Source organism: Lissotriton helveticus, chromosome 6, assembly GCF_964261635.1.
Source record: "Lissotriton helveticus chromosome 6, aLisHel1.1, whole genome shotgun sequence".
In the NCBI taxonomy this organism is placed as follows: domain Eukaryota; kingdom Metazoa; phylum Chordata; class Amphibia; order Caudata; family Salamandridae; genus Lissotriton; species Lissotriton helveticus.
Window position 1 is genome coordinate 525,981,751 of NC_136067.1, and position 24,421 is coordinate 526,006,171.

Genomic DNA, 24,421 nt, shown 5'->3' on the forward strand with positions numbered 1-24,421 from the left:
GCACCCATACACAATTGAGGGGTGCAACAGGGTGTCAAAGTGCCACCCTGCCAACCTTCAATGTTTTCCCCCTTTTACCGAATTGGTTTTTACTGTTTGGGTAATTGCCATTCTTCCTATGGGCCTCCAGGCCCATAGGAATGAATGGCAATTACCGAATCGGTAAATACCGATTCGGTAATTACCGAAACTTACCGATTCAGTAATTTTTACGAGAAATTACCTTCATCCCATTTACCTATTCTTAAATACCGAATCGGTATGATTCGGTATTTAAGAATACGTAAATTGAGATTACCTACATCTTGCCCTAAGTCATCAAATGACATGTAATGGATAGTGATGCCTCTAATCATAGATGCAACACAATACATTACATAAACATTCTAAGTAAAGTGATACTGATAGTTTGAGGTTTCTATGTAATGAAAATATGTGCAGAACACATTGGAAAAAGCTGAGTTGAGAACAAAGAGGACATTGAGGTTTATTGAGACAATGTAATTTGTAACTTACCAGACTCAGCTCTCCCAGGTATTACTGTCATGCCTTCAGTATGTAGAACCTTGTCCTCCCAGGATAAGAATAGTACTGGGGGCCCGGGAGAACCACCACCAGTCCTGTTGGCCTCCATGTGATGCTTTAAGGCCAAGGAATGCACCCTCCTTGCAGGTTGTTCCATGGCTTCATAATTTCATCCTGTGTGCACAGGTTGTTGTCTACAGCATTCACTCTGTAAACTATTCTAGACACCATTTGCCTATACTGGGAAAGGAGTGTATTTTGGACTTGGGCTCCAAATAAATGTGGCTCCACTCTTAGGAAATCATCCTCTATGACTGACAATTCTCCCTCAGTAAAACATGGATTTTTGGGACCTGATATTGTGCAAAAAATAAGAATAAGTTAAATATTTGACTACAAGGCACTAAATGTAAGGGTATAAAGGGACAGAAGACAGGGGAAATTAACACTTGACTGGCAAAACCTCTGCTAGCAAAAGTCGTGGTGGAGCTGGAATGGCAAAGGACTATGGCCTGAAATGGGGTGTGTTTTATAGTGTGGTCTGCAGGTGTTTCCATTTTACCAATGGACATTAGGTGTGTTCTACTAGCATCCATCCAATGGCCACAGTGATGATGCATTGTTGAGCAGGTACCACAACTGACTAACTTGGTCTGGAAACCTCTGCTAAAAAACTGCCGACTGAATAGTATTCACCAGCATTGGAGTCCATGGTGGCAGTGGGCAGCGAATGCGGTGGGAAATACTGTGTCGATGCAGACAGCAACGGAGCCCGCATGCTTCTAATTACGACGGGTGAAAAGGCTGTCGGTTCTGTGGAGTTCTAGGGACTGCTGCCGCAGTGGGATGGTGGTAAGAACTCCAAGATCAAATTCAGATCCATCGTCCAACATAATTAAGGAAAAAAACATTTAAAATGGTATTAATTGTAATAATATTTCAAATGTAATACTTTGAATATTTATAGCTTGAAATGTGGTTTCATAGAAGTATAATATTTAAAAAAATTATATAATTAAAAATATATAATCATTTTTTACACTATATACATTAATAATGTGCAAGCAAGCTTGATACAAACGGGAAGTTTGAATGTAAAAGAGCTCTTTAAGAAACTCGAGAAACTGATGCGCTTTGACCAATCTAAATGGTGGGAGCATAAATCGTTATTTGGAAGTGGGTAGAATACCTAGAGGGTTCCGCATAACGTTGGCTCCGAGTTACGAGAACCCAGATCCTAATATGCTTGAGGAATGGGCTAACTGCAACTTAGAATCCAATCGCAAACTAGTACAGATTCTAGTGAACTACGCAGAGAGTGACCTTGTTGTGCTCCAGGGGAAAATAACTAAATGGGCCAATTAGGATCGCGGTGAATCTGCATCCTTCGCGCCGGCGGAAGCCACCGCCGGCCCGGAGTATGCGGATTCACCGCTGCAGAGGCTCCAAAGACCCACCGCCAGATTAGGATGGCTGGTGGGTCAGGAAGACCGTCCGCCGCTTTTCCGCCGCGGTCGCATTCCGACTGCGGCGGAAAAGCTCTGATATGGTGGCGGTGTCTATCAGACACCGTCAGCGATATTAGGATGGGGCAGAGGACATGCTTTTCCGCGGCGGCTTTTCCGCCGTGGAAAAGCATGTGGTCTTTTGTTTTTGGGGGCTTGTTGCGAGCCCCCAGGGTGTTGGGGGGTGGGGGTGCATATGGGGGGTACCTATGGTACCCCCCTGCATATGCATGCACAAAGCGGCTTTGAGCATGCATATGCAAAGCATGCACTTTTAACCTTGCGGCGGGCGCTGCTTCAAGCAGCACCCGTCGCAATGTTAAACATATGGTATGTGACTGCCAGGGTGGCGGTCACATCCTAATCTGCATGGAGGGAACGCCGCAGCCCCTGCGGACGTTCCCTCCACCTCGGGGGTGGCAGACGGATGCATGTCCGTCCGCCATCCTGATAGGCCCCTAAATGAGGAGATTGCAAATAACAGATGCCACTAAAAAACTGCGTGATGATATACTTGTGTGTTTACAAAAAGATGAAGAAGTTATTAAAAAACGCAAAGGGTACACATTCCAAAGAAATAAAATGGACTATTAGAATGATCAGATTTTCACATTTGCTCGCAAGTATGATACAGTGAAAGCAAGAACGAACAAAGCCAATGTGCCAGCAAATAAAGCAAGAACAAGGGGTAATATAACAACATCCACTTCGCCTTCAGAACTAAGCTCCGCCCTGGAGAGTGAATCAGAGGGCGACAATGTGCAGGCAACTTCAGGATTGAGGTCTACCAAACTTTCCCTTGTGCAGGAGGTGGACTGTCTGCGCCAAGACAGGAGGCCAACATTGAGACCTTGAGTACAAGCTTCACAAAATGAAATAGAGGCAACAAGAAACGGGGGAGTTGTGATGGGAGCCTGCTTTTCCCCGAGCTATGCTTGTTTGCATATGGGGTTCTAGGAGGAGCAGGTCTTAAAAATCGAGTTTGCAGAAATATTGCAGCAACATGTACCGTGCTGGTTTCGGTTCATTGATGATCTGTTCTTGTTTTTGAGGGGCCCTGAGGAAGGGGCCCTTCAGTTCATAGAGCAGATCAATGACAATGATCTTAATCGCCACTTCACCGCAGACCTTAGCAAGACTTTAGTATGTTTTCTTGAGGTTGAGGTATTTGTGAGGAACAACAAACTTGAAACTAGAATGATCAGGTAGCCCACTGCGGGCAACACCGTGCTGCGTGCAAAGAGTCATCATTCTAGACATTTAATACAAATCATTTCTTACAGGGAAATGCTGCGTATTAAAAATATCTGCAGGACTGAGGAAGACTGTAACATCGCGCAAGCAGCAAGTAGGAACAGTTCCTTGATGGGGGCTATGCCGGCAATGTTATTGACAAAGCCATTACAAAACCAAAGTGATGGTTAGAGAGGAAGTCCTTTCATGTATATCTAGTCAAACCAATGAGTCTCTGGATTTGTCATCACAACCAACTAGAATGATCCTCACTTTTAACCGACAACATCAGGCACTACGTAAAATACTAAACAAAAACTGGGGGCTTGTAAGGAATGACCCAATTTTGGGGGATCAGGTCTCTAAGAAACCAGAGCTAACATATAGAAAAGCCAGATCTATGAGCAATAGTCTGGTGAAAAGTAGTCCAGAATGGAGAACCTCAGGCAATTGTCTTACAGCGTGTAAGGGGTTTTTCAAATGTCCCACTTGCAAAGCATGTAGATTTGCCAACAAGAAAAGATGCTACACCAGCCCATTCAAACCAGATCTGGTACCTATTAAGAAAAAGTTTACTTGTGAGTAGAATTAGTTGTTTATGAGCTGGAGTGTCCCTGTGGCATACGCTACATAGGCAGTACTAAACTGCTGGTACACAAGCAGATACTCCAGCACATAAGAGCCATCACTAACAGCGATCCAACCTATCCAGGGGGTAGACACTTTGGGGAGACTCATGGCGGAAGCCCGGAAAACCTCACATATTTTGTCATTGACACAGTTTTGCCACTGAGGAGGGGAGGTAACCGTAAGGCCCAGTTATGCTTACTAGAAACCAGGTATATTTTAGAATTGTATGCAAAAACTCTGTTTGGGCTTAATGCAAGTAAAGATTTCTTCACTTGCCTATAAGCAGTTTCTCCTTTGACTTACTTGCATTTAGCTGTTTTAATATTCCGCCTCTTTTCTATTCAGCCCCTTAGCTACATAGTTTTTTAGTGCTTATATCTACAGCTCTTAGCACTTTTTGAACTCTAAGGGGTTCAACAGGGTGATATGATATGCACTTACACTCATTATACTAATAAGATATAGTAGAGAATCTAAGCCCACTGTTGGTATAATTACCAAAGTATTAAAGTAGATTAAATACAGCAGATAATACTTTAATTTAATTAAAACCAGTGAAAGAGTGTAATTGATTGATCCTTATGGTAAACAAAGCTATGCACTGACATGGAGTTGTGAATGTTTACCATATGGATTGTTTGATCACTCTATAGCATTGCTATTTTTACACTGTGTTTTATATGTGCAGGATGTAGTGTATGGATGCATTTTATGAGACTCAACTTAAATTGTTAAATGCAACGGTATTAATTATCCTAATATTTTTTATAATTATGAAATATTTAGTGATTTTAAACCAATATATTTGTATTTTTACCTGTATAGTGTAAATTTACTTTGAATCCTGTTGCAATGGTTTCAACATTTTTTCAATGTCTATGATGTTGCAATTTGTGTGATCACGGTGGCGGTGCAGAGTGATAAATAAATTCAATTTGCACCATATAACGGGCCGGCGTTTGTCTGTTCCAGAGAAGCTGGTTGTTCAGAGGCGAAGCAGGATATATATATATTAAGTTCGATGCACTTAAGGCAGATAGCAGGGCATCTAAACTAGCTAAAAATAATGACAAACAACAGGAAGAATTAACATCAGCTTCGGGTGACAGCTCGGCGATGGAAAGTGGCTCTGATGCCGATACCCGCAACAAGGAGAAGCCAACTAGAGGAAGACGGCGCTCCCTAATTGAGGAGGTTGATTTTTTATTTTGGGAGCGCCGACAGTCACTGCGACCACGGAAGCCGCAAACAAACGAAAACAGAGGAGGAACAAAAGAAGGGAGGAGAGAAGAAAGGCAAGCCAGAGAAGACGTCTCAAACAAGAAACTGCCGGTGAAGAAACAACAGAAGAAGCACTGGAGAAAATAACACTCCACGACATGAAGGCAAGTAGTGAGAAAACTGTTCTCAACCTGTCTGACATGACTCTAAATGCCGCGGAAACACAATTACTTGCCTTAGGACTCTCCTTTTGCCCTGAGAGCTCGTTCAACTATACTAAGTCTCGAGTTGACATTTGCAAAAGTGTCCGGAAACTTAAACTGCGGAAATTCCACACCCAAGCAGGAAAAATGCCTAACAAAAATGCAGGAGCTATGTCACAGACACCAGTGCAGGAAATGGCTAACAGCAACAGCACACAAATTCCGTGCACACAAGACATGGTGGACATTATGTTTGACATGATACATGAACCTAGCCAGCCCACTGCCAGTAGCACCTTGGCAGCCAATGAACCGAGGTCGCAAATTACAACGCCATTCAAACCACCATCAAAATTCTATCCGTTAATGCTGAAAGACAACATCGACATGTTCCAGGAGCAAGTTATCTTAGACCTAAAAAACCTAAATAAAGCAACTATTAAGGCGACCCTGCAAAATTAGCATAAAAAAGACAAAAAGTCACTCCAGTATCATCAACTTATGACCAAAATTAAAAATAACAAGGAGATCGTTGTGCGAAACGCCGACAAGGGAGGCAACGTTGTCCTGTGGAAAAAGGAGGACTACATAGGAGAAGGACTAAAACAGCTCAACGACGAACTTTGTTATGGTAAAAGCAACAGAGTAGTATGGAACAGTATACATACAGCCTTCCGAACGAAATTCATAGCTTGGCGTGAGCAGGGTATGTTGACTACGGATGAATTCAAGTATTTATGGAATCCGAATCCGTCTATTCCAATATTGTATTTCATACCCAAAGTACATAAAGACTCCGCGAAGCCACCAGGTAGGCCGATTATATCCGCCAAAAATGGCATTTTTGAGAACACTTCAGTCTTTGTTGACTTTTTTCTGCAAGAATTTGTTGTTAATTTGGTATCATACATCAAAGACACTGGAGACTTTTTAACTAAGATGAAAGATTTTGTATGGAGTGATAAATATTTATTGATTACTTTAGATGTAAATGCTCTCTATACATCGATTAAGCATGATGATGGGTTGCGGGGCTTGAAATACTATTTAGAAAGAAAGGGGTCCCAATATGAAGAACACAACACAATGCTACTCAGCATGGTCAAGCTATGTTTACAAAATAACCTTTTCTTGTTCCAAGATAAGAAGTACCAACAACGGAGGGGTGTGACCATGGGGGCTAGCTTCTCCCCCAGCTACGCGTGTCTACACATGGGCTGGTGGGAGGAGCAGGTCCTCATGGCCAAACACTCAAATATACTTGACACACATATCAAAAGTTGGTGGAGGTACATAGATGACCTGTTTTTTGTGTGGGATGGCAGTGAGGTGGATGCAATGAGATTTATTGAGTCACTTAACCAGAAAGATTTGAACTTAAATTTGACAGCTACTTTAAGTCATTCTACAGTTACGTTCTTGGACGTAGATGTGTACATTGAAAATGGGAAACTTGAAACCAAGTTGCACCGGAAACCCACGGCAGGAAATGCTACCCTGCACGCAAGCAGTGCCCATCCCAATCACCTAGTGCAGAGCATTCCCTATTGTGAGCTTCTGCGCATAAAGCGAATCTGTAGTAATGAAGCAACACTTCAGATAGCACAGGACGAATGCATTGCCAGGTTTAAAGAACGTGGATATAGCAATCAGTGTTTGAAGAAGGCCCTGCAGAAATGCAATTCTGCAGATAGAAAACAACTATTAGGCAACCGCTGTGCCCGGGACAACCGAGATGACACTAATGACACGTTCAGATTAATCTTGGACTACAACAAGGAACATGCAAAGGTCAGAAAAATAATTAAACAAAATTGGCATTTGATCAAGCAGGATCCCATCATAGGTGCAACGGTCCCTAAAAATCCTATGATAACTTACAGGAAGGGGACATCAATGAAAGATGCCCTAGTGGAAAATGACCCAGCTGGTCCTCCACCTAAGGGTACTTGGCTCACATAGAGGAAGGGATTCTACAAGTGTAGGACATGTAAAGCCTGCCAGCATGGGGCAAACACCATGGAAATTTCCATGCCGTTTGGGGGGCCCAATAAAGTTATCAAAAAAGCACTAGATTGCGAAACTGACCATGTGGTGTACGTGTTGGAGTGCCCTTGTGGTCTACGCTATGTTGGCAGTACGACTTTACCGGGCCACCAAAGGGTACTCCAGCACCTACGCGCAATCAAGAACCATGATCAGACGTATCCGGTGACCAGGCACTTCCAAAAACATCACGAGGGCAATCCAAAGAAATTAAAATACTTTTTTGATCGACTCTGTGTCAAGAAGAAAACATGGTGGTGACAGAGTTAGGAGCCTTAGGTTGCTGGAAATGCACTACATTTTGAGCCTCGACAGTAAATATCCCAATGGCCTCAACAGCTCGGAGGAACTCCATGCAAGCTTGTAGACAGGCAGTTTGTAGTTTAAATCCCATATTAAACCTGTAAACCTGTCATCATAAGAAGCTATACAGCAATAAGATATACACCACAAATAGCTGGATTTAATATACAAACTAGCCAATTCTAGGTGGGCCAAACTAGGGTAACATAGTCTCATTTTCCATTCATAGTTGGACAACAATTCCAGGCACTATAGGTGTATTTAAACACATATAGGACATCAGTTGTCAGCATGATTTGCCGTCGCAAATAACCCCTTATAGACAATTCTCTCCTTTTAACCACTTAGAAATTTGTGATTTGCACATTTGCACTTTTGTTGGATGTCTTAAAATTGGTAGATGTATTAGTTGTGTACACTGTTATGCATTGAAAGGATTCCCACTGAACCTTTACCTCATAATAATCGATAGGGGGAAAGCAGGAGGTAGTTAATATACTTCCACAATCAGCAATGTAGGAAAAATATTTATTCAGATTTTTACAGTGATTTTATCATATTTATATGGTTATTATATTGATCTGTAACTTATTCATATTTATTTATCTATTTAAGATTGTAAAGTGAATGTTTTTATTTTTGTACAGGTTGATTGATTGTGGACTCAACACATGCCATCCAACAATCTATGTAAAACAGAAAAGCACCGTAGCATTTATGCTTGGACGACCACGGCCCCTTGGTTTATTATGCTTTCATTGTGTTAAAGAATCATGTTTTTAAGATTTGTAAAGCATGTTTTCGTAAAAGATATTTTGATATAAAGCAGCAGGGAATCCAATGCACTGGTGTTGTCACTTTAAGAGGTGTGGGTCTTAAACCCGAGGGAAAAAAATGAAAAATACCTAAAAAAAGTGCTGTCAATATTTAAGTGACTATGATTGGTGGTTGGCGTCATGTGATCAAGTCCCACGCTTGGGATGAAACGCGTTATGGCTGCCCCATCTAGTTGTACCATGGAGTAAACTTTAAAGGAATAAAATTGAAGGATTTGCACTTTCGTGGTCCGTGCTCTTTGTTTGTGCCCTATGGGAAAGGGATTTGCGAAGCTGAAGAGTTCTACTTCATATATATATATATATATATATATATATATATATATTCACTGAAAAAACCATAGGTTTTAGGCCTTATATAGTTAGGAATTAGCATTTAAAAAACCTTGAAAATTCACTGAAAAAACCATAGGTTTCAAGCCTTATATAGTTAGGAATTAACATATAAAAAACCATTGAAATTGCTCCTATATAGTTAGTTGGACTAACTATATTTGGCGCACCCGGAATCCACTGCTGATGATGTCACATATTACATCATTCATGACATGGTCAGTGACATCACTGATGACATCACTGATGACATCTCAAATGACATCACTGATGACATCACTGATGACATCTCATTTGACATCACTGATGACATCACTGATTACATAATTCATGTGATAATACGATGCACCTCCTCACACTCTAATATAACCTTTCATACACCCAGTGTTAAATACAGACTACCATTCTTGAATCCATTGACACACCAATACCAGTTACTACATAGGCACTCACTGATTCCTAGGTCTACACACATATCCACTCATTCACCAATACAATCACTCATACATACAGTCACTCATCAATGCAACACTATCATATGCACTCATACACCTATGCAGACACTCACACACTGCTACTCATCCATGGAGTTACTCACACACCTAGTCAGTCATGTAAAGAATCAATCACACTTCCATTTCCTCATCTATATAGTTATACACACAACACCTTACTTATTCAAACATATACTAACACATACTTACTCTCTTATACAATCACTGATACAAGTACACATTGATCTGCACAGAGTCACACACCTCCCAGCCAGCCACACACACTCTCAGTCTCCCATACAAATACTTGGGCAACCAATCAATAACCCATATAGCCAGTCATATAGCTACTGATCAACACATGCAGCAGCTTACACAACAACAGACATACTGATGCACACATTCACACAGTTTAGTCACTAACCTATGCATTCAGTAAGACACATTTAATCACTCACTCATACAGTCAGTCACGCACCTATTAAATCCTTCATCCAGACACTTATACATCCACTCATTCTTCAATATGTAAAACATATTTAAACTTTACAGAAAAACACAGTCACTGGATGATGTCATCAGTGATGTAAAATGAGATGTCATCAGTGATGTCAACAGTGATGTCATTTGAGATGTCATCAGTGATGTCACTGACCATGTCATGAATGATGTAATATGTGACATCATCAGCAGTGGATTGTGGGTGCGCCAAATATAGTTAGTCCAACTAACTATATAGGAGCAATTTCAATGGTTTTTTATATGTTAATTCCTAACTATATAAGGCCTGAAACCTATGGTTTTTTCTGTGAATTTTCAAGGTTTTTTAAATGCTAATTCCTAACTATATAAGGCCTAAAACCTATGGTTTTTTCAGTGAATATATATATATATATAAATATATATATATATATATATATATATATATATATATATATATATATATATATATATATATATATATATTCACTGAAAAAACCATAGGTTAGAGACCATATATAGTTAGCTGGACATTTTATTGACATAAAACCAATGAAATTCCATATATAGTTAGTTGCACTAACTATATATCGCGCACCCGCAATCCACTGCTGATGATGTCACATATTACATCATTCATGACATGGTCAGTGACATCACTGATGACATCACTGATGACATCACTGATGACATCTCAAATGACATCACTGATGACATCATCTAGTGTCTGTGTGTTTTTGTAAAGTTTAAATATGTTTTACATATTGAAGAATGAGTGGATGTATGGAAGACTGAGTGTGTGTGTGGCTGGCTGGGAGGTGTGTGACTCTGTGCATATCAATGTGTACTTGTATCAGTGATTGTATAAGAGAGTAAGTATGTGTTAGTATATGTGTGAAAAGTATGGTGTTCTGTGTTTAACTGTATAGATGAGGAAATCGAAGTGTGATTGATTCTTCACAGGACTGACTAGGTGTATGAGTGCATATGATAGTGTTGTAATAATGAGTGACTGTATGTATGAGTGATTGTATGTATGGGTGAATGAGTGAATGTGTGTGTAGACGTAGGAATCAGTGAGTGCGTATGTAGTAACTGGTATTGGTGTGTCATGATGTCATCAGTGATGTCATTTGAGATGTCATCAGTGATGTCATTTGAGATGTCATCAGTGATGTCATCAGTGATGTCACTGAAGTATGGTGTTCTGTGTTTAACTGTATAGATGAGGAAATGGAAGTGTGATTGATTCTTTACAGGACTGACTAGGTGTGTGAGTAACTCCATGGATGAGTGGCAGTGTGTGAGTGTCTGCATAGGTGTATGAGTGCATATGATAGTGTTGTAATAATGAGTGACTGTATGTATGAGTGATTGTATGGGTGAATGAGTGAATGTGTGTGTAGACGTAGGAATCAGTGAGTGCGTATGTAGTAACTGGTATTGGTGTGTCATGATGTCATCAGTGATGTCATTTGAGATGTCATCAGTGATGTCATCAGTGATGTCATTTGAGATGTCATCAGTGATGTCATCAGTGATGTCACTGACCATGTCATGAATGATGTAATATGTGACATCATCAGCAGTGGATTGCGGGTGCGCGATATATAGTTAGTGCAACTAACTATATATGGAATTTCATTGGTTTTATGTCAATAAAATGTCCAGCTAACTATATATGGTCTCTAACCTATGGTTTTTTCAGTGAATTTTCAAGGTTTTGTAAATGCAAATTCCTAACTATATATGGTCTATAACCTATGGTTTTTTCAGTGAATTTCATTGGTTTTTTAAAAGCTAATATCTATAGCTGTAAAATATATTCTTTATTACGTGACGTATCACGTAGCCACGTGAGACGCCTCATGACGCGTCGCATAACCGTGACGTATCGGCTCTGCAGCGCAAACAAAACCCGTAACGTAAGCGTGCCGGAGCACGCTTACAGATATATATATTTTTTTTAACCTTAATTAGACAAAATCCACATGTGCACATATCTTGAGGCCTTGCAAAGGCACATCAAACAAACAGTCCCTACAATTTTGCCAAGTTTGCTGGAAATCTATTCCCTTAATTTTTTTTTTACTGTTTCTCTTGGTTTTCCACTTGTTACGCTTACCGGGACGCTACCCGGTACGCGAACCCGACGCTCCAAAAACACAAGATGGCGGACTCCCGTTACGCTGCCGGTTAGCTGCCCGGTTCGCGTACCGGGAAGCGCCTCTACCTTACCGCGAAAAATCGCGGGGGACTTTAATATCCCCCTCATCAATCCTAGGGGGTCAGGAGTGGTTTACCTTGCCCCCTTTCCTTCATTTCCCCCTTCTTTTTTCACCACATCTTGTCTCTCGAACCTACCGAGAGACAAGATGGCGGCCGCTCCGGACTGTTTAGAATGTTGACAGACACCGGAGAGCAAATCAGCTTCGCTTCGCGAAGTTCCGTTACGCGTCAGGTACGCGAACCGGGGCGCTAACCGGAGCGCTGTCACAGATATATATATTTTTTTAAACGTTAATTTCTCAAAATCCACTGGAGCACATATATTGAGACATAGCAAAGGCACGTCGGGCAAACCATATCTACAATTTTGCCAAGTTTCATGTAAATCTATTCAGCCGTTCGAGCTAAAAGTGAGTCCAACCGCCCTATGGAAAAATGAATGGGAAAAACGCGTTTTGGGACCCCCCTTTTTTCTCGGCCCCCCCTTGACGAAACCCCCCCAAATTTTCAGGGGCTTCTCAGAAACAAAATGTGCCATTTTCCTAAAAATTTCAGCCAATTCCGTCCACAAACGCCAAAGTTATTAGACATAGAATTTTCAGAAATCCCATAGAGAAAAAATCCTAACTATATATACCCACTGGCTATCGCCAGTAGGTAATATACATATATAAACATATATAATCTGCATATCTATATAAATATAAATGCATGCATACATATACATATATGCATACATATGCATGTTATTTACATGAAAGTTTTAAAAACACTAATAAAAGCAAAGCTAAAAAGCCACCTCATTACAAACAGAATGGCTTTAACTTAAACGAGGGCGAGATCTATTGCATTTTCAATGCCTGTTTACTTTGGTTCTATCAAGAAGGCATTCAGATGTGTCACACATTTGCCATAAATTCTGAATGTTAGCACTCTAGTTGCTCATTAGATCACTGTAGTAAAGCTAGTGCTCACCAGGGAAGTCTGCTGCTAATCATGGTTTGCAGCCATTTTCCCGCATTTTTTATCCCTCAGACTTTCAGTCCGCATACCATTATCCCGCAAGGTCATTGACCTCGCATACCATTATCCCGCATTTTTTCAAAACGCATGTGCATTTATCGCGCATGCCTTTACAAAGAATTACGTTTTAAAGGCATGTATGGTAAATGCATTTGCGTTGTGAAAACCACGATGACGAGAGAGGTAAGTGGGTTTGTGTTAATTTTTTCGTGGGTTAGTGATTGTGTAGTGTAGTGTAGTGTTGTGTAGTGTAGTGTTGTGTTAGTGTAGTGTAGAGTTGTGGTGGTTGTTTAGTGTAGGGTCATGCTGGGGGTAGTGTTTTAGGGTTTAGGGTTGTGTTGTAGTGTTTGCGTAGTGTAGGGTCATGCTGGGGGTAGTGTTTTAGGGTTTAGGGTAGTGTTGTAGTGTTTGCGTAGTGTAGGGTCATGCTGGGGGTAGTGTTTTAGGGTTTAGGGTTGTGTTGTAGTGTTTGCGTAGTGTAGGGTCATGCTGGGGCTAGTGTTTTAGGGTTTAGGGTAGTGTTGTAGTGTTTGCGTAGTGTAGGGTCATGCTGGGCGTAGTGTTTTAGGGTTTAGGATAGTGTTGTAGTGTTTGCGTAGTGTAGGGTCATGCTGGGGTGTAGTATTTTAGGGTTTAGGGTAGTGTTGTAGTGTTTGCGTAGTGTAGGGTCATGCTGGGGTGTAGTATTTTAGGGTTTAGGGTAGTGTTGTAGTGTTTGCGTAGTGTAGGGTCATGCTGGGGGTAGTGTTTTAGGGTTTTGGGTAGTGTTGTAGTGTTTGCGTAGTGTAGGGTCATGCTGGGGGTAGTGTTTTAGGGTTTTGGGTAGTGTTGTAGTGTTTGCGTAGTGTAGGGTCATGCTGGGGTGTAGTGTTTTAGGGTTTTGGGTAGTGTTGTAGTGTTTGCGTAGTGTAGGGTCATGCTGGGGTGTAGTGTTTTAGGGTTTTGGGTAGTGTTGTAGTGTTTGCGTAGTGTAGGGTCATGCTGGGGGTAGTGTTTTAGGGTTTTGGGTAGTGTTGTAGTGTTTGCGTAGTGTAGGGTCATGCTGGGGGGTAGTGTTTTAGGGTTTTGGGTAGTGGTGTAGTGTTTGCGTAGTGTAGGGTCATGCTGGGGGTAGTGTTTTAGGGTTTTGGGTAGTGGTGTAGTGTTTGCGTAGTGTAGGGTCATGCTGGGGGTAGTGTTTTAGGGTTTTGGGTAGTGTTGTAGTGTTTGCGTTGTGTAGGGTCATGCTGGGGGTAGTGTTTTAGGGTTTAGGGTAGTGTTGTAGTGTTTGCGTAGTGTAGGGTCATGCTGGGGGTAGTGTTTTAGGGTTTTGGGTAGTGTTGTAGTGTTTGCGTAGTGTAGGGTCATGCTGGGGGTAGTGTTTTAGGGTTTTGGGTAGTGTTGTAGTGTTTGCGTAGTGTAGGGTCATGCTGGGGGTAGTGTTTTAGGGTTTTGGGTAGTGTTGTAGTGTTTGCGTAGTGTAGGGTCATGCTGGGGGTAGTGTTTTAGGGTTTTGGGTAGTGTTGTAGTGTTTGCGTTGTGTAGGGTCATGCTGGGGGTAGTGTTTTAGGGTTTAGGGTAGTGTTGTAGTGTTTGCGTAGTGTAGGGTCATGCTGGGGGTAGTGTTTTAGGGTTTAGGGTAGTGTTGTAGTGTTTGCGTAGTGTAGGGTCATGCTGGGGGTAGTGTTTTAGGGTTTAGGGTAGTGTTGTAGTGTTTGCGTAGTGTAGGGTCATGCTGGGGTGTAGTGTTTTAGGGTTTTGGGTAGTGTTGTAGTGTTTGCGTAGTGTAGGGTCATGCTGGGGGTAGTGTTTTAGGGTAGTGTTGTAGTGTTTGCATAGTGTAGGGTCATGCTGGGGTGTAGTGTTTTAGGGTTTTGGGTAGTGTTGTAGTGTTTGCGTAGTGTAGGGTCATGCTGGGGGTAGTGTTTTAGGGTTTAGGGTAGTGTTGCAGTGTTTGCGTAGTGTAGGGTCATGCTGGGGGTAGTGTTTTAGGGTTTAGGGTTGTGTTGTAGTGTTTGCGTAGTGTAGGGTCATGCTGGGGGTAGTGTTTTAGGGTTTAGGGTTGTGTTGTAGTGTTTGTGTAGTGTAGGGTAATGCTGGGGGTAGTGTTTTAGGGTTTAGGGTAGTGTTGTAGTGTTTGCGTAGTGTAGGGTCATGCTGGGGGTAGTGTTTTAGGGTTTAGGGTAGTGTTGTAGTGTTTGTGTAGTGTAGGGTCATGCTGGGGGTAGTGTTTTAGGGTTTAGGGTAGTGTTGTACTGTTTGTGTAGTGTAGGGTCATGCTGGGGGTAGTGTTTTAGGGTTTAGGGTAGTTTAGTTGTTTAGTGTATGCTAAAGGCATATTCGTTCTAAAAGTTTTCGTTATTTTAATTTGCGGCCTAATAGTACATGCAGGATTTTTTTTGCGGACTCTTGGTATGCGGGATTTCGTCATATATTCGCTAATCATACTTTCTATGGCAAAATGAACCCCCTCATTTTGTTCCTTTTTAAATTAAATGTTTTAAGAGTTACCACTTTATTCCAATCAAGATGGCTTCAGGTGTGCCATACCTTTGTAATAAGTAGGACTGTTAGCACTCTAGTTGTTCTTTAGAACACTCTGGGACATTCTGTCATTGGGCTATAGTTGGGCTACATCTGGCTGATATTTGGGCTACATTTGTTTTTTTTTGTCTCTGGTGGCCATCTTTGGGCTACATTGGGCTACATTGGGCTACATTGGGCTACATTTGGGCTCCAACATATATATAGCCCAATGTAGCCCAATATATATTTTTCAAAGTTAATTTTCGTAAAAACCACTGGAGCCTATATCTTGAGACATAGCAAAGGCACATCGGCCGTTCAGGCTAAAAGTGAGGCCAACCGCCCTATGGAAAATTGCATGGGAAAAACACGTTTTGGGACCCCCCTTTTATCTCGGCCCCCCCTTGACGAAACCCCCGCAAATTGTCAGGGGCTGCTCAGAAACAAAATGTTCCATTTTCCTGAAAATTTCAGCCAATACTTTCCTCAAACGCCAAAGTTATTCGACATAGAATTTTCAAAAATCCCATAGGAAAAAAATCCTAACTATATATACCTACTGGCTATCGCCAGTAGGTAATATATATATATATATATGTATATATATATATATATGTATATATATATATATATATTACCTACTGGCGGTTGCCAGTAGGTAGTTATAGTTAGGACCTAGTTTCCATAGGAAATCCGTAACATTCTATTGGGAATAACTTTGGCACCGGTGGATGAATCTTCGCGAATTTCTCAAAGAAGATGGCCCGCTCCTTCCCTGAAAGTTTTGTGGGGATTCGTTAAGTGGGGGCTGAGAAAAAAGGGGGGGTCCCAAAACGTGTTTTCCCCATGCTGTTTTCCATAGGACGATTAGACAAGGCTACAGCCCGAACGGCTGAACGGAATTACAAGAAATTTGGCAAAAAGGTAGAGTCTGGTTCGCAGATGGGCCTTTTGTTTAAATGGTGTAAATCCCTCCAGTAGTTTTTGAGAAAATTGAGTTTAAAAAAATGTATATATCTATAAGTCTGCATGGTCCGCAAAACGGGTGTGCGCGAGCGGAATTCTGATTTGCTGTTAGACATCTGTCAACATTCGAATCGGTGGAAATCAGGAAGTGTTGGCCGCCATTTTTTGTCCCTGGCAGAGGCCAAAAGCCATAATAGTGTGCAGGTTAGAGAGTCCCTGACCCCCTAGGCGTTTTCAGGGGGTCCCTGAAGGACCCCAAAGGGCGAAATTATTATTTTTTTTTTTTAAATGATCGCGAGGTGCACGCACGGTGCTCTAACCTTTCTGCCGCCATTTTGTGTATTTTCAAAACTTAGTGAAAAACGAAAGCGGAGAACGTGGTAAAGGAGGGGGACACAGGAGACTCTGCTAGGGTCGAGGCAGACCTACCTTCACTTGCCGCCACACTCGCTCCTGGGGCCCTGACGCTGCGTGTTTCCCCCGCCACCGTTGCTTGCCACACTGCACGGCCGCTGTGGGGGGGAACTACAGCTCCCAGCCAGCACAGCGACCAGCACCGCCCACTTCCTGTCTTTGCGCGCCCGGAGGCGCTTAAACTGCGGCAGCTTCCACTGAGGAGCGGGGGACACAGGAGACTCTGCTAGGGTCGAGGCAGACCTACCTTCACTTGCCGCCACACTCGCTCCTGGGGCCCTGACGCTGTGTGTTTCCCCCACCGCCGTTGCTTGCTACACTGCACAGCCGCTGTGGGGGGAACTACAGCTCCCAGCCAGCACAGAGACCAACACCGCCCACTTCTTGTCTTTGCGCACCCGGAGGCGCTTAAACTGCGGCTGAGGAGCGGGGAACACAGGAGACTCTGCTAGGGTCGAGGCAGACCTACCTTCACTTGTCGCCACACTCGCTCCTGGGGCCCTGACGCTGCGTGTTTCCCCCACCGCCGTTGCTTCCAACACTGCACGGCCGCTGTGGGGGGGGAACTACAGCTCCCAGCCAGCACAGCGACCAGCACCGCCCACTTCCTGTCTTTGTGCGCCCGGAGGCGCTTAAACTGCGGCAGCTTCCTCCGCGTCGCCGTCCGGGGCAGGAGGAGGCAGGGCTGGGCCTATCCTTTGACATCGCCTTATTAATGGGTAAGCGCAAGAAGTATCTACAGGGAGACGAGGGAGAGTATCATATCATACCTTTCCTCTGCTGTGGGAGCACTAACCAAAGAAATTGCAAGCGCCGAGCACGAGCTAGGGCTGGGCCCTATTACGCCTTTAAACAGTAACAACTCTGTTGACACTGCCCACTTATCCCACATCGCCTTACAGCCAGAGGTGATCGTGGTGAACCCACCACCAACTGTGCTACCAGCACCGCCCCCCTTCTTGTAACAACTCGGGAAAGACCTCTCAACCAAATCGGCAAGAACCAAAGCAAAACTTGAAAAGATGGAAAAAAACGCAGGGCAATGCTATTACCACAATTGCGCCAGACGGAGATTTGGGTGCACAGTTGGAATTGTTATTTGTAAATCGAATTGAGCCACTGTGGGCATTGCTAAAGACATCGTAGAAACTCTAAACACCTGTTTCACAGGTTTGCTGAAGAAATGTGCTCTGATTGATAAAATTGTTCATGGTCATGCATCAGCACCAGCACCAGCATCACACAGCCTGGGCACAGTCCAGCAGGGCACATGCCCGATGGAGGGTATTGGCAACAGTGGTCAGCTGCGGGGGAATATCAGGGATGATGCAGGTAACAATGGGAGTGGGGTCCTAGACACAGCTCCCCTTAGCAGTGTGACTATTCACCCTGGAGGCCGCACCTTTAGTCGCAATATTCACGGGTGTCCCACCACTAAATGAGGGACATTGCAAATCTGCTCGGGACCTTTTAATAAAGGCCAGAGCCTGGTGCGACGACTTTAGTAGTGGCGGGTCTAACATCTCAAGCAGAATCATTTTGGTCAGAAGGGTGGGGTGGATGGGGATGCGCTCTAAGATTATTCAAGGAGATTGTGTGGTAGTTATTTTTAATTGTCACAACCAAGCCGACAGCCTGTTTTGGGATGGCTCTGAGCTTTCTAGTTCAGGTCATATGAGGCCGGTACCCCTGGGTTATTTTTACCCGCCATCATCAACTTATACTGGGGCACATTGTCATGTTCCTGTAGGGGGAAGCCTGAATCGTCCAGCTGGAGGGGATAGAGCAGGTGCTTACACTTACACACATCTCCCTAGTAGCGGGAATAGGCCCCCGGGTGGCTCCTCCCCCCCACCATTATCCACAATCCACAATTACGAGAGGTGTTGGACCAGCTTTAAGCAATCGCTTTGCCCCACTTTCAGGGTTAGAGGATTTGGACTGAAAGTCAGCCCCGGGCACGACCTCCACCCTGAGGGTTCCCATTACGGATGTACCAGCTGTTTGTAAAATCATCAGCTGGAATGTAGCTGGGACCAGAGCAAAGAGGGTGGCTGCAGCTTGGGTTGACTTTGTTGGCAGTCACGACATTGTAGCAATTCAGGAATCGTGGGACACCTCCCCTAGTTTCTGGCTGGATGGTTTTACTAGTTTCATTGTCCCGGCCACTTCAAGTCCTGCCGGCAGGGCCAAGGGTGGCCTTATAACCCTTTTTTCATTAAAACTAAAGGGCACCCTCCACATGGTTAAATCCTGCTCCCCAAATCTCCTAATTGTGGAATGGAAGGTTTCCCCTTGTCACAAAATCATTTAAATTAATTTTTATAATTCTTGGGCTAGGGAGAATAGTAATGAGCATATGTCTGCGCTAGAATTTTTTTTAGTATCAGTTAGTCAAAACACTTATACCTCGTTTGAGCTCATTTTAATGGGTGATTTTAATGTTCATTTATGTAACAATATGTGCAATATGGGGGAGCCTGAGGGCCCAGCGTGCTCAATGATCCCCCACTTTGAGCATACAAGTCAGGGGAGGTTCTTGAGGAAATGTTGGCCAATTTTAATCTCTTTGAATCAAATATTACCGAGGGAGAGGGAAGATTGGCCACTTACAAAGGCTCTGACCCCGGGTCTGTAATAGACTACATCTTCCTGACCTCAGGCATTTTACACAGGGTTGCGTCTTACAAAACAATTGTATCGATGTATAGTGACCACAATCCTGTAATGCTCAAGTTATATTGGGGAGGCCCCTTGGGAGTTAAGCCACTTGAAGTCCAACCTGGCCCGGCATTAAGCCCCATGGATCAAGGGAGAAGGCTGAAATGGGCGAAGGTGGTCCCCGAAAACGTTTTGGAGGAATTACTCCCGAATATTGAGGGAAATATGACGATTTGTCAGGACTCGAACTCTACAAATAATGAGATCATGGGCGCCTTTGAAGCTATATGTATACAAATTTCTAAGGCACTTACTGTTAAGCCAGGCTCGGGGTGTTTTAAACAACATAGATGGTTTGATTCATATTGTTTTAGAGCCCATAAGGGGTTATTGCAAGCTCTTAAATCCACCCCGAGAGATAGGACAGCTGTAGCTATGTTAAGGAAGGAGTATAAGGCAACAATAAATAGGAGAAAGATCGCCCTAAAAAACGCAGCTTAGGAAAAACTACTTTCTGCCAATGTACTGCGTGACAGTTCCCAGTTTTGGGCCATAATAAACCAGCCTTTCTTCTCTGACTCAGATAATAACGACATGGACTGCGTCATCCCTGACGATATTTGGGTGCAGCATTTTAGGCATGTGTACGGGGATTTAGATTCTGCAATCCAAGGAGGCCCTTGGGTAATACCCGCGTCTGTTTCCCTTATTTTTACCCAGGGTGAAGTGGAGAGAGCCATTATGGAAACATCCAAGAACAAGGCACCGGGACCTGATGGTGTCTTGGCCAATCTCTATAGACTTTCCCCAAAGCTCTGGGCCGGGGTGCTCACTAATGTTTTTAGGGCAGCAAATGGGAATACCTTCCCTACTACCTGGGCTACATCAATAACTGTGCCAATCTTTAAAAAAGGGCAGCGAAATGACCCGGGGTGTTATAGACCCATTTCTCTTTTAGACATTGCAATTAAGATACCAGGCAGAGTCTTAATATGTAAGTTAAGGGACAACATCGAGAGAGGTGGGAGACTGTCGAACATTCAGTATGGCTTTAGAGCCAAGAGGGGTACTCTGGATCAGTGCTCTAATTTACATCTGTTAATCGCCAAATATACGGTAGCCAGGGAGTGGTCGCTTTTTTTGGCGTTCATGGACTTCTCCTCGGCTTTCGACTTGGTTAACAGGGCTAAGGTCTGGACAATCCTCTTAGAGATTGGGATTGATGTATCTCTTGTAAACTTTATAGCGTCTCTTCACCAGGACGTGTTCGCGACAATCAGGGTCACAAAGGAGGGGAGATGCACGAGCCGTTTTAAGTCAGAGCGAGGGGTGCGCCAGGGTTGCATCCTGGCCCCCCTCCTTTTCACCATCTACATCAACGGCTTGGGTAATCACCTTGAGTCAGTGGAGGGGGACGTTCCGCATGTAGGAGGAGCCAAAATACCGGCTCTCCTATACACGGACGATGCGGTTTTAATAGCCCGCACCAGGGTGGGCCTCCAGCGGCTCCTGGACTCCTTTGGCATCTTCATGGAACGATTGGACCTGAAAATAAACGCCAAAAAGTCTCACACGATGGTGGTTGGCTATCATAGGAATAAACGTAAAACAAAAAACCTTTACGTGCAAGGGCGATGTGGTCTCTAGGGTTGCTGTTTTCCCCTACCTGGGGGTACTTTTTGATGAGAGGGGTACGTGGGGCCCCCAGGTGAGGGCAAAGAGTATATCCATGGCCAGATCAACGTCTGCTCTAATGTGGTTCTCTAAGAGGCTAGGGGCGAGTCCTATGGAGGCCCTTTTGAAAATGTATAAGTCAAAATGTATTCCAATTGCCGCGTACGGATCACCCCTATGGGGATATATGTCTAACGACCTGATCCAAAGGGCTGAGAACAGGTTCTTGAGACACCTCTTGTCTGTCCTGCAGTCCATACCAACCTTTTCAATACATTGCGAGGTGGGTCTGGACTATGTAACTGACAAACTTAACCTGGCCCCTCTAACATTTTGGGTAAAGACGTGGCTCAACCAGGAGTTATGTCTTAACCACGCATTCTTAACTGATGTTATGTCATTGGACTGTGTCAGGAAAATACCCTGGTTGGAATACTTGAGAAAAACCTTTGCCCTGCTAGGACGCCCTGAACTCTTTCTCTCACCGTCTAGCATCAGGAGGGAGGACGTAAATTGGACCAAAAGGCATTTCTTGGACAGGGCTAGATTGGCTCGTGAAGAGCAGGAATTATTAAAATCCTCTGTAAGAACACATTATATGCTAACGATTTCTCCCTCGCTCGAGCCATACCTCACGATTGTAACCAAGCCCTTTTATAGACTGCTTTTAATCAAATTTAGGTTCAATCTGATCCATTACCACTTGGGAAACTATCAAACGTGGGCTAAACTGGAGGAGGGTCCTGTTTGTAGTTGTGATAAATTTTCAACACAGGACAACATGCATTTTATCATGTTTTGCGGACTGTTTACTGATATAAGATGAAAATATCTGGTACCCATCTTGAGGGAGGCAGGCTTCACTTATGTGAGGCCGGCCCTAGCGCACCTACATTGCCTAAATAACATCTGCACTATATTCTCTGTGGCTAGTTTTCTAGTAGCGGCAACTAGAATTAAATCAAAACAGTGTACCCTAACCTAGCACAATGTACGTTTTGTTAGTCACATGCACTATTTACGCTGTGCATATCACGATCATGTGTACATACCTGATTATGCTGCTCCCTATGGTGTCTTTGTAATTCATGATGTAGATGTTTTTATAATGTTCTTATGTATGTACATAAATGTTTTAATCCTTTTATGATTTTTAAAAAAATCGAATAAAGAGTATTTGACTGACTGACTCCCTGACCCCCTAGGCTTTCTTAGGGGGTCCCTGAAGGCCCTCGAAGGGCAAAAAAAAATTTTTTTTGTATAAAAACTACATTTAAATATCAAGTTTGAGTGTTTAGATGTTGGTTGGCTCTAAAAAGAGCCGTTGTGTTAATTGAGTGTTTTTGGTATCTAGAAGTACGTTTTGATGCAGGTACTTAAATTCGAAAGAAACACTCTGTTCCCCTCATCTGTGAAATGTACACCATCTTCTCTGTAGATGTCATGCATGTTGTAACGGATGTTGTTGTTGTATATGGAACCCATACGATAATCTCTGAGGAAAGCAGAAACAGACTTACTCACATGTTTCCTTTCTTTCTCAACTTTGTGGACAATGTTGGTTGGACCAGTTCAATTTTTGCCTTTGGCATATATTAGAATATACAAAGGCAGTTTGTGGATAAAGTGTCATCAATTGTCTAAAGGTGTCCTTCAAAAGCATTTCCAAACCTACCCCAGTCAAAGTGCCCAGGTCATTTCCACCACAGTGCACAATTATGAGGTCAGGGTGTGGGAGATGCAAAAAGGATTTCACCAATGGCATCAATTGGTGACATCTCAATCCTCTCTGGCAAATCCACTTAATATCCACATTTGGTAAATCAAGGTTGTGAAAGGATCTATTTGCTACATACCTTTCACTCCAGAAAATATAGCTATGTCCTACTATCCAGACTTTTTAGCATCTTGAAGGTAGATGTGGTTGTACTCAGATGGGTTGTGGAAATGAAATGGCAGTTTGAAAGTAGGAGTTTAGAAAAAAAAGTGGTTGAGATTCAGTGCACTTGAAAAAGAAGAAATGATTGGTGGTTTCTGATAATTTAAGATTGAAAACTAGGGTGCATCCTACTGTTTTTTTAAAGTAATAATACTATTGGTTTAGAAAAAGTCATTGAAAGGAACATTGCACTGGATAAGCTGGAATATTGAGAGGTCAAACACACCTGCTGCTTTGGTTTGCAACATTGAGAGATGAACTTTTAAACTTTTGAGTTCAGATAGGTGTTCTATGGAGAGTTGCCATGGTAACAGGCAGAGAGAGCAGCGGGGGAAGGTTGACAATTATGTGAGTTTGAATGTGTTGAAATGTACAACCAATTAAAATGTTAGTTTGGTTTGAATTTGTGTGGCAAGAAATTTCATTGGGTATGTCCAGAGATATGTGTGTTTAATGAGAGGGTATCAGGGCCATTTGTGGTTGCAGTGTCAGAGGTACATTTCAGTGAATCTGCTGAAGAAAATCTGGTGTGTTCTTGACACTGTTCTAAATTTCAAAAAGTGTTTTAAAAGGTGAGTTACTAATGTGTAAGGGGATATATGTTGTGTATTTTAAGTTAATAATAACAATGTGTTGTAATGGGAAAGTTGACTCTCTCTCTCTTTTACTGACTTTATTGTTTTTCTTTTTCTCCACCACTGCTCACTTTTCTTCCTCTGTTTCTGTATAAATCCTTCTGTTTCACTTACTCCTTTTTCGTTTTTCTTAATATGTTTTTTTCTGTCACTCTCCTTTCCTTATCCTCATATGTTTTTCCTCACTGTCATTATCCCTTTCCTTCACTCTTGTTTTCTAACTCCCTCTCTCCATCTGATTTACTTCATTTTTTTTTATTTTTTCCTTCTCATTGTCTCTTTCTTTCTCTTTCCTTCACCCTTGCTCTCTTTATAGAACACTACTAGCAAGACCCCCTCCTTCCCTCCTTTAACTGTAGTAATCATTTATCTGAATTGCAAGGGTTTTTGTTATGTGTGTAAAGTCACAGTGTGAGTCTCATGCTTGGATGTAATGGTGGGAAAAAAGTAATGCTGCAAATTGGAAATGTATTTTGAAATTGACTCAGGTTTCTGCAATGTAATGTACTCTCTGAATCGTTTTAGTGTGGTAAATGTGTTTTGGTAAAATGTTTGGTTTTAAACTT